At 33.2% G+C, this 10587-nt stretch overlaps 1 protein-coding gene across 1 annotated transcript in view; it reads right to left on the bottom strand.

The window, feature by feature from the left end:
* Positions 1-10385, bottom strand: part of LOC106100571 (solute carrier organic anion transporter family member 5A1) — a 44293-nt gene extending 33908 nt beyond the window's left edge. Inside the window, exon 1 of the mRNA XM_013279462.1 lies at positions 10071-10385. The gene's annotated coding sequence lies outside the window, so the exon portion shown is untranslated. The remainder of the gene's footprint in view (positions 1-10070) is intronic.
* Between the last annotated feature and the right edge of the window lie 202 nt (positions 10386-10587).

Here is a 10587-nt window from a genome sequence, read left to right on the forward strand (position 1 = left end):
ACCGATGGACTCCATCTCCGCCAATAACTTCATTTTCCAGAACAGTTCCAGCCAACTAGGCTTCCTCTTCCAGAAATACTACTACGCAGCTGCCCGTAGTAGAGGAGTGCTTATTTGATGGCGGCACTACTCGCCATGTCGCAAGATTATCATCGGACGTATGCAGCATTTTATAAGCAACACTTTCCTAAGGTGCCACCACTGCATCCTATAACCTTGCCGCTGCTTGGTCGGGGACTGCGAGAGCAGCTAGCTGGGATATCTCTCAGCCGTTCCATGATCCGCCACCTATGGACCCCGGTAGTAGCCTACAGCTCAGCCCTACCTTATTAATAAAGGTATGTAGAAATACATTTAAAATGTCACACTTTATAGGAATAGAGGCTGATTTTGCACAGATAATCATTAAATAACAAGTACTACGTGATGTACGAGAAGCATAAAATAGTTATCAAATTAGCTCAAATATGACGGCTGATAGTGTGCTGCCATACTGTGCTGACTCTACTTAGGGAAAACACACTCTTATGATGATGGTAGTAGCATATATGGACGTTTAATTTGCACACGATTGGTGTAGAGTCTGGTAAAGTATGCGAATTTTATTAAACTATGATTAATTTAGTATAATGGAAATTCCAGAAATGCGTCGTTGTCTGCCCTAGGTCGGACGTCATTATGCGGATTGGGGTGCGTCGTAATGCGGACTCGACCCTACTATAAAGTGGCATTGACCTTGCAAGGACGCAGGTGTTCCCTACCCTTAGTCACTGATTTCATTATTTTTATGCATACATTGTCCTTAGTTGGATATATCCAAATGATGAGTAGGTATGTAAATGTATTGTATTTTCGGTACCTATATTGAATATGACAGTTAACAACAAATTGAATAACAGAGATATACTACGCCTTTAGTAATAAAGGCAATTAAGCGTAAAAGTGTAGATAAAAGGTAATGCTAACTATTTGTTAAATTTCTGTTAGGATCAAATATGTACCATATTCTTTAATAGACATTCATTTGGCAAAACCTTAAAGGTTCTTTCAATACGAAAACAATATGAACAATATCAAGGTATTCTGCAGTGGTTTTAGTTAACGATAACAGTGACCTCGCCACGCGATCGATGCACGGCCGTAACAATTATATCGCACCATTATTATACCGAATTTGTCTTGACAAATGAACCTTAGTTTGCTGAAGTGCCGCCATTTTTGATACACGCGATTACATTGCGATAACACGAGCAAATAATTTACACAGTTACCGTATAACATGTTATTATATAGGGCTTTTAAAAATATATTTTAGATAATGTGTCATATGACTATCAGGGATACGGGTTTCTTTTTTTTTAAATAACACTTTAAGGCCAAAACATTCTGTCGACCTCTATCTTACAAAATTGAGTTGTATTATGTAATTTGGAATTTTAATAAATATAAATTACCAGCTTGAAATGGGACTTAAGTCATTGATATAGTTGTTTTGAACACGACAGACAATAAGGATGGAAAACAAACAGCGTATGTACATATTATGTAGAAATAGTCGACCGCTCTACAATCGTCCTTGTCGATGCTATTGTTTCCATCTGTGAATACGAATGCCGTCCGACTGTTTACTTTTACGTCGCCGATGACGATACGATAGATCACTCGATTGTGAAAATAGTTTATAAGCAAAATTGTTCCAAGATCTTATAGCTTTCTCTTATCTCTTACAAAGATTTCTTTAATCTTTCCGAATATAAAACTTTACTTTTGTAACAGCTATTAGCATAAATCTCGTTAAAATTGGCCATAACCAATGAATAAATGATTTAGAAAGTATAAGTACTTTTGGAGTTTTTCCATGCGGATCTTATACATTCCAAGTCCATCATCAACTTTATGGGATATAATAATTTCAACAATTTATTATCAAATTCTCGTGAGAGATTGTAAAAAAACATCATAAATCCTTACACGCATATGTGGTCCGAAGCTTAACAGACCCATTGCAGTTTTTCTCCCTACGTTTTAAATTTACTTTATTTTTATTGAAAATTTTTACAAACACACAAATTAAACATATTCACAAATATAGCCCCGCAAAAACCATAATATTGGTTTGTCCGCGAGTGCAGATTTATCCTATTCATCCTATTTCCTACTATTTTACGACCCAAGAAGTTAATTATTCCTCTATGAATGGTAACGAAAAATCTCCACGCACAAACACGAAATACTATTTTTGGTCTTCATGCTACATGCAAATGATGTTCAAACAGGTATTTAACATTGTTATCATGTACGCCAAAATATGATTAAACATATTTTATGTGCAAATTGAGTTACAACATCAAGACTAATGTTCCTTCTTGGGTTTCTGGCGAAACATCAACAGCAATGTTTGTTCTTATCTTGACCAACATACTTTGCTAAAGATAATGGACGTTTTTATATAATAGATATTTTAATGTCACAAAGCCTTTTATTTAAAAAAAAAATCAATCTGCCATTTGTGTTGACATCAACATTAACCTTTATTAAAATCTATACTATCTATATGCCTATGTCTATGTCTACTGATATAATAGAGAAAGTTTGAGAGTAGCCCCCGTAGTAGAGAAGGTAAGGAGTAAAAGGTTAGCATGGTATGGGCATGTTATGAAGAGGGATGAATCGCATGTTACAAGGAGAACGTTAATTATGAGTGTGGAAGGGTACATCGGTAGAGGTAGACCTAGAAAGAGATGGATGGATTGTGTATAAGGTGACATGATCAAAAAGGGAGTGATGACTGAGATGACGGATGATAGAGTTATGTGGAGGACAAAAACCTGTTGCACCGACCCTACGGGATAAGGAGATGATGATGATAATAAAGCATAAACACACACTACTTCGTGGCGTAGGATGTCAGAAATCACAGCATATTTTTTAATAATTATTTCTTTATTACAAAAGCCCTACACTTACGACGCGCTTCAGGCTATACATTTTAACGCTATTAAACTTAGAGCGTTATTAAATTAGAAAAAAACCTTCATGTGGGTAAAGGACCTTAAACTATAAGCTGCCAACGTTAAAGAAGCAAGGTTATTATGATAACGGTAGTTTTGACATATGCAATTGAGAATTTGACAAATGTAAACAATAAAAAAAAATATTTATAATTTCAAGCCGGTGAAGCTGCACGGGAACTGCTAGTTTCCAAATCAATTCACGTTTTAACAGATTTTATGATTTAATCGCTCAGTATAAAAAACCCACAATCAGAAAAAATAGTTTAAAATCTCTCCAAACACAATACTTATGTATTACCGTAACTGCAGTAATTACTATTTGAAAGTGAAATAGAAAACGCTAGTTTTTACTTTTTATTAACATGATAACATTACTACATGTTAAACTTTCAAGTAGGTTAACATGAAGTTGAGCCATTCATAAGCGCGCGTCCTTTAGAGCAGAACATGATGTTAATGTACTGGTTGCATAAAAAGTAAAAAGGCGTATATATTGCGGTATGTCTGTTCTGTTTGCCGAGATACAAGTAACGGCGATGTGGCCGCAACATAGATTTTTAGCCAGGGTCGCGTGTTGCCGAGATAATGTATCGGCACAGAAACCGCATTGTTTATTGCCTTTTCCTAGTTTTAATCTATTATGTAGATTAAATTTAACTTGAAATCTCGAAATATTAAGCCAAATTATGATGCAAAAAATTAAAGTAAGTACCAAAAATACGTGTATAATAAAAAATGTTGTATGTTTGGGACCTTTATTAATTATTTAAATTTTTTATTTAAATTATTCTCATGTAATTAACTTTGTAAGATTTTTTAAACATTGTTAGATAAACAAATTTTAACATCGATAACGGAAACCAGAAAGTAAAAATTGACTCTGATTAACTTGGAGAAGCACGACAAAAAATGTAGTAACAACGTGGTTAATTTTACTAATATTATAAAAAATTAAGATGGATAGAGAAGGTGTCGTTGGAACTGCTCAATGGACCTCGTTGAAATTTGACACAGACGTAGAAATGCTATATATGTTTTGTTATAATTCCATGCGGGAGTCGCCGGCGAAAGTTAGAATTGTTATAAAGCTTTTATTTATAATGGTAAATTCATCATCACCATCATCTCCCCTGCCTTATTATTTATTTTGAATGAAAATGAAAAACATTTTAAAAGAGTGATTGTTTTAAAATTCTAGGTTTCAGACCTTAATTCTTCACCGATATCGTGACATAGAAACCGCGTTTCCATTACGTGTATGTTATAACAATCAGTATCGCTATTGTCTGTATTCCAAATAAAAGTTTGTTTTAATTATAAATTGTTTAAACAATTATAAAAAACGTTCGTTTAAATAAATATCATTAGTTTTTTTTTGTCTTTGATAAGAGCGTTTATAAACAAAATTATCTACATAACCATTGTGCGTAAAACAAGTTGAAATTTATGCTTAATTTAAATCAGACATTTACAGTGGGGTTTTACTGTAACAAACAAGTAAAAAAATATACTGGCATGCCTGTCATGATGTGGAAAATGAGTGAGAAACAAAAGACAGATAAGCGAACTAAAAACGGTAGAAAGTTACAAATAATTCAATGTAACTGGGGATTGTTTCGCACCCAGCTCACGTCAACTGACCTTGTTAACATTTACTCTTTAGACACAGCTAAAAGGAACGGATATTTTAGGGCTTTAAATAATCCGCAACCTCCATTTCACGACACGATATAAGCCTTAAGGAAATTTAACATTATAGGTTGTAAGATAAACAAACACATTTGGGAAAATTGAGTGGTGAAACTTTTTACATATATTTTCTAAGTATTTTATAATCATGATTGTTTTTTTTTTATTATCGACATATATTTTTGACCTTTGTTGAATATGGGTAACAGCTCAAATAGCGATTTTAATAATAGAATTTTATCACAATTGACCTTGTTACAGCGAGCAGAACAGGACAGTATAATATAAAACAGTACATAAGCAGAAACAGATGGGAATTAAATTCCTTACGTCTCTTATGCGTAAAGAGCTAAGATAGAATTCCGTTTTCCGCTCCGCTTTCCTTATTACATCGTTAATATACTAACTTCCTTTCTTACATTTGATATTCATCATTAGACATTGGATATAGACACAACATAACTCAAGTCCAAACTCAGCGGGGTAGGCAGATGCCACGGATCTCCATTTGGGGCGGTGCTCACACAACTCTCTGAATTCTACATCCGTACATCTAAGCACACATGCTCGTCGATTTCGTGTGATCGTGATGCCTTTCTGCAGTATTTAATCTGGACGTTAATACGTTAGTTTTTTAACGAACATCTAAATAGATGGGATTGAAATCGGAATTAGCACAAGCGATTGTTTGACAGTAAATCAGATTGTCTTGGCCGCGGGAGCAATGACAAGAGTAAAAGATTGCGCAAGCGTTGCGTCAGGCCTCGACTCCCGCATGCCTCACGCTGACTGTAACATGTTAGCTTCGCTCCGCTGACTGTGTCATCAATTCATTACAAAAGACTTTAAAAAAAGCTTAAAAGAGAAAACATGCATCTCCGATTTGCACGGGTTATAAACATACATTAAGAAGAACACCCGCGCAAGATGTATGATTATAGTGACGTTAGTTTGCACGAACGCAGATATTCTAATAGTAGCTGTTGCCCGCGACTTCGTCCACGCAATATTAAGATAAAAAGTAGCCTATAGTATGCCAGACTATGTCAGCTCCCTTGAGTGAAAGTCCGGTCGAAATCGGTCCAGCCGTTTCGGAGATTACCTGGAACAAACGCGACTTGCGGACAGACAGACAATTTTTTTTAAATGCGATTTTCGTCATCAGCAACGCAAATATACCATCTTCCCGAAATCTGGAATTTTTCTTTTCATATTACAAACAGACACTCCAATTTTGTTATATGTATAGATTCAAATCTGAAAATAAACAACAGTTGCACACAAATATCTGTGTCAAATGCGAAAAGAAGCGCGTGGTGATCTCTCATTTTTTCTTAAGGATCTAATATTAATATAGAAGACTAAAGACTTATCTTGTGTGTGTTTAAAGCAACAAGTTGCTTAACATATCTTCTTTTCTTATTAAACAAAAAAAACATATGAACAAATATAATTTTAAGTATATGGAGTTTCAAACAATATTATCATACCACTGGTTATCAAAACGTGCCTCGTAACCACTATCGTAATTGTCCACAATTAATTATATTAAAGGCAGCGTTTCCGTGTTGTTTTGACATTAAAAACGTATAACTCGTTGTTCGCGGGCACACCATAAATAGCATGTAGAGGGTAAAAACTTAAGGCTATTTTAACGAAGTCGAAACGCTCGTATGAAAATTACACAAATTTTTCAATGGTCTTGTATTTATGAACTTTTGTATTAAAAATTTAAGTGTCAGGGCTTTTCGTAGCCGGAAATTTGATTAAACTGTACATACATGATTAATTTAATATTAACGAGTACAACAATAACACTGAGGCTTATGAGGTATTAAAATTGGATGAAGGCTGGTCAAATTATATCTGTAATGTGTTGCAAGTCATTCGAAGTAGAAATAAGAGTCGCAATTTTGACAGTATGCTAAACTTTAAATTTGTTGTATATTTTAGTATATACAATTCACACGTTTTTCTTATACTTAATCGAATAGCCACGAACACTCTTATAGACGTAAAAAGCCTTTCGTCAACTTCTCGTAAAAGCTACATAATTCGATGTTTTATGGTAGCTAAAGTTTTATGATTATTCCATTAGGCGCCACGAACACAAATTATTATTACGAGTAAAATTGTACAACGTTACAAGTAATCTATATTTTTAATACTAGTTTTTTCCCGTGAACTTATCCGTGAAAAATTTAAAAAAATACTTGTAATAAACTCCTTCTATTTTTAATCCATTACATACAAAAATTATCATTTTCTCCTCTTTATAACATTAAGATAGATTTACTACTAGTAATATTAAAGTTTGTCAAAAACGAATAAGATTTTTAGTTCTAACAGACAGCAGAGTCCAGCTTTTTGATATTACGCAAGCAATCCGAGATGAGCCCATTGACGTCATACGTAAACATTGAAATAAAAACATCTTTTTCAATTAATACGCGAAGTCTCACTCTACACACGTTCCTCAGAGACGAAGAGAAGTTACTAAAGGGGTTATACAAGTCAAACATCGCATGATGTCATAACTTCGACACAGTAACACGAACACCTGACACAGTATACAAACAGCAAGACAAGCTAACAGATCACGTATTGTCAGAAGGGTAATCATACGGCGCGGTGCAGCTACGCGAACCAAAACGAATTAGGTTGCCCTACATCCAGGTCAAGAATATTTTGTGCGTGTACAAACAAAAGAGTAAACAAACTGTTAATTACGTTGCGTTTTAACATATTGTAATGTTAGTATTGAACTTATTAAATGCGTGTAGCTATAGTAGACTGTTTTTAATGCGGTCAAGGTAAATATAAGGATATGTTTTGCTCAAAAATTTGATACGCATTTACTGATTGGCACATCCCTTATCACCAATACGTTTGTTTCTTCCCTGGTATATTAGCAGCCGGTATAAGAATAGCGTACTTTTCCATTACATATATTTTAATTATTAACCCAAAAATACTTTACAAATAACTAAACATTTAAGACGTATTCTAGTTAAAGGCGATAAAGATCAAATGACAACACAACCGGGTTGAGCACGTATCACGTACACAAGTGAAACAATAGAAGGAGTGGACAAGTATCCATTGGCACCACGATACGAGATCGAAATGCAATCGCGTGCACACTAGCGACGCGGAAGTGTGTACTGACCCACTCCGCTCATCTAGTTAGTGAATGCCATGACAACAAAGAACTACTCTATAAGCTCTGCAACTCTAATTTAAATGTTAACATAACATCCCACGTATAACAGTGCCCTTGCTGACCTTGACTGTATAATGAATTATTAATGAATGGATTTTTACAGTTTAAAAATTAATAGGATTACTAATAGTACTGTGGCTACTAGCACTATTTAAAAGACATAAAAATTACCTCATTCCATATTCATCAAACATTTATAATCAGAAATCAAATATTATTTGATGCCAAAATTCAACAACAATTGTTTTAAAAACTTTTTACACACGTGACATTTAAAATTGATTTCCAAAGGCACTTTTAAAAGCTCCAGACGCACACCACTTTATATGTGGTTAAAATGTTATATAATTATTACAAATTCTAGCCAAAACACTATCAATTATCTATACTATACTACTCTATACTATACTATACTAATATATTAAAGCGTAAACACATGCTACTTCATGGCATAGGAAGTCAGCAATCACAGCATATTAATTTTAAATAATTATTTCTTTAATATTAAGCCCTACATTTACGACATGCTTTAGGCTATATATTTTCACACTATTAAACTTGGGGGTTAAGTAAATTGAAAAAAAACATGTGGGAAGGGACCATAAACTTCAAGCTGCCAACATTAAGATGGCAAGGTTATTATGGTAATGGTAATTTTGTCATTTGCTATTGATAATTTGAGAAACGTAAACAATAAAATAAAGGTTTAAAATTCCATGCGGATTAAGATGCATGGGAACAGGTAGTATTTTATAATTGAGCAATTTAAATTGAACAAGGACAAGTAATCATAATCAGAAGATAACGACTGCAATACAAATAAAACAGCACTTATAAATTATTTCAATTTCAGTCAATAGTGAAAGGACAAGCCTTGGCATTAGCAATCTACTTTTACAAGTCTTAAAGGAGTTACATGACATTATACTTTTTGTTATAAATGTTACAGGCCCAGACAACCTAGATTATAAGTTTTGTTGTTTGTTTAATCATATTAGCTAACAATAATCTATTTTACACAATGTGATTTTTCAAGAAATTGTTGTAACAAGCATTGAAAGTTGATGTCAGTGCCATCTACCGGAACTTATTGTAAATGGAAATTACCCTGGGATTTAATCAAAGATGTAAATTGGTTGGAAGACAGAACCAAAGAAATATGTAATAAAACACATAACACTTTAATATTTATAATGACTTCTATTATAAGTGAAGAGCAATTATTGACCTACTAATTTATACAAAAGCAGTAATGGTGAAAAGTTTGCGATACCATTGTATGATGAAGTGTCAACTAAAATAAACCCAGTTGTCTTTAACTTAATATATGAATTGAATGAATTTGTTTTCATTACATTTCTCTATTGTTTTATTATAAAAATAAGATGAGCTTAGGAATCTCCAATTGCTAGTTACAACCACAAATGCATCCTTTTGTTATATTTCACATTTGAATGAAGTTATTTAAACCTTTGTTCATTGAAAATCAAAGGTGTAGAACAAGATACCATTATTGTTTACCTTGTATTAAGACGGTTTCACACTACTCTAGTAACTTTAAGATTTTTGTCATTACATCTTATGCTATGTTGAATTCAGGCTTTTGTTTATTTACCACTTTAACTAACCAAAACATTATAAAAAATTGAATTGGATGGCTAGTTGTAATAGTGACATGAGTTACAAATATATTACAGACAATAAAGAGTAATTTAATTTTAAATCATCAATCAGATGAATCAAACTTACAGCTAGAATCTTGTCAATTATTCATTAAGTATAAGCAGTTTTCCAACATTTCATTGTGTTAAGATTTTTAACATAGTTAAATTGTAAGAGTATGCCGTATTCACGTACAAAAATTACAAAACATAATAATGAATAAAATTGAATGTCGTATTTAACAAATTGTCTATAAATCATTTTACCCTGTGTAAGCAGGAATTGCCTTTATTCAATAACTATTTTGTTTAGCTTTAATGACATTCCCAAAGATCATTTAATTTTAAATGCAATCGATTGACATTTTACTGTTAAACCTTGAAAATGAGCCACCGTGGCTATTTTGCAAAGGAAAATAAGCCCAGCTAAATAAATAAGGCACAGACAATGTTACTTAAAATTAAAATAAATGTTATACTTACAGTTGAACAGAAACACCGTAATCGCAGGTGAAAAGCGCACGAATAAAACAACCAAGTCTCAGGTATATCCTTTGTGAAAGGAATAAGCTGAACACAAGTTTTTATCACACTCAATGCTTTAAATTAGATTTCAAAGCTATAACTATAACACTACAATGATCTTAATTAATAGACTCGAACTGAAATCACTTTAAAACAATTTTCTCAATGCCTTTTGTCAGATTCAAAAAAAAAATCGACACAACACAACACTACGACGTGAAATTTTTACTGTCTAGTTTGCTGTCTTTCTCTTTGGTCTCTGGTTTGTTAGCTGGCGTGAAGTTAACAGCGAGTCAAAGCAAAACATTGCGGGAACAGCTGTTACAACGATGACATCGCCATCTGCAATTCATAAACATTAACATTTTTTTCTGACAAAAAACATTTTTACAAGTGTTGCGCCATAGATGGCGCATAACATTTTATTCTATTAAAAAATAGTAGTTTGCAAAAAAGAAAAACACATTTTGTAAAA

Source organism: Papilio polytes, unplaced genomic scaffold, assembly GCF_000836215.1.
Source record: "Papilio polytes unplaced genomic scaffold, Ppol_1.0 DF824047.1, whole genome shotgun sequence".
In the NCBI taxonomy this organism is placed as follows: Eukaryota; Metazoa; Arthropoda; class Insecta; order Lepidoptera; family Papilionidae; genus Papilio; species Papilio polytes.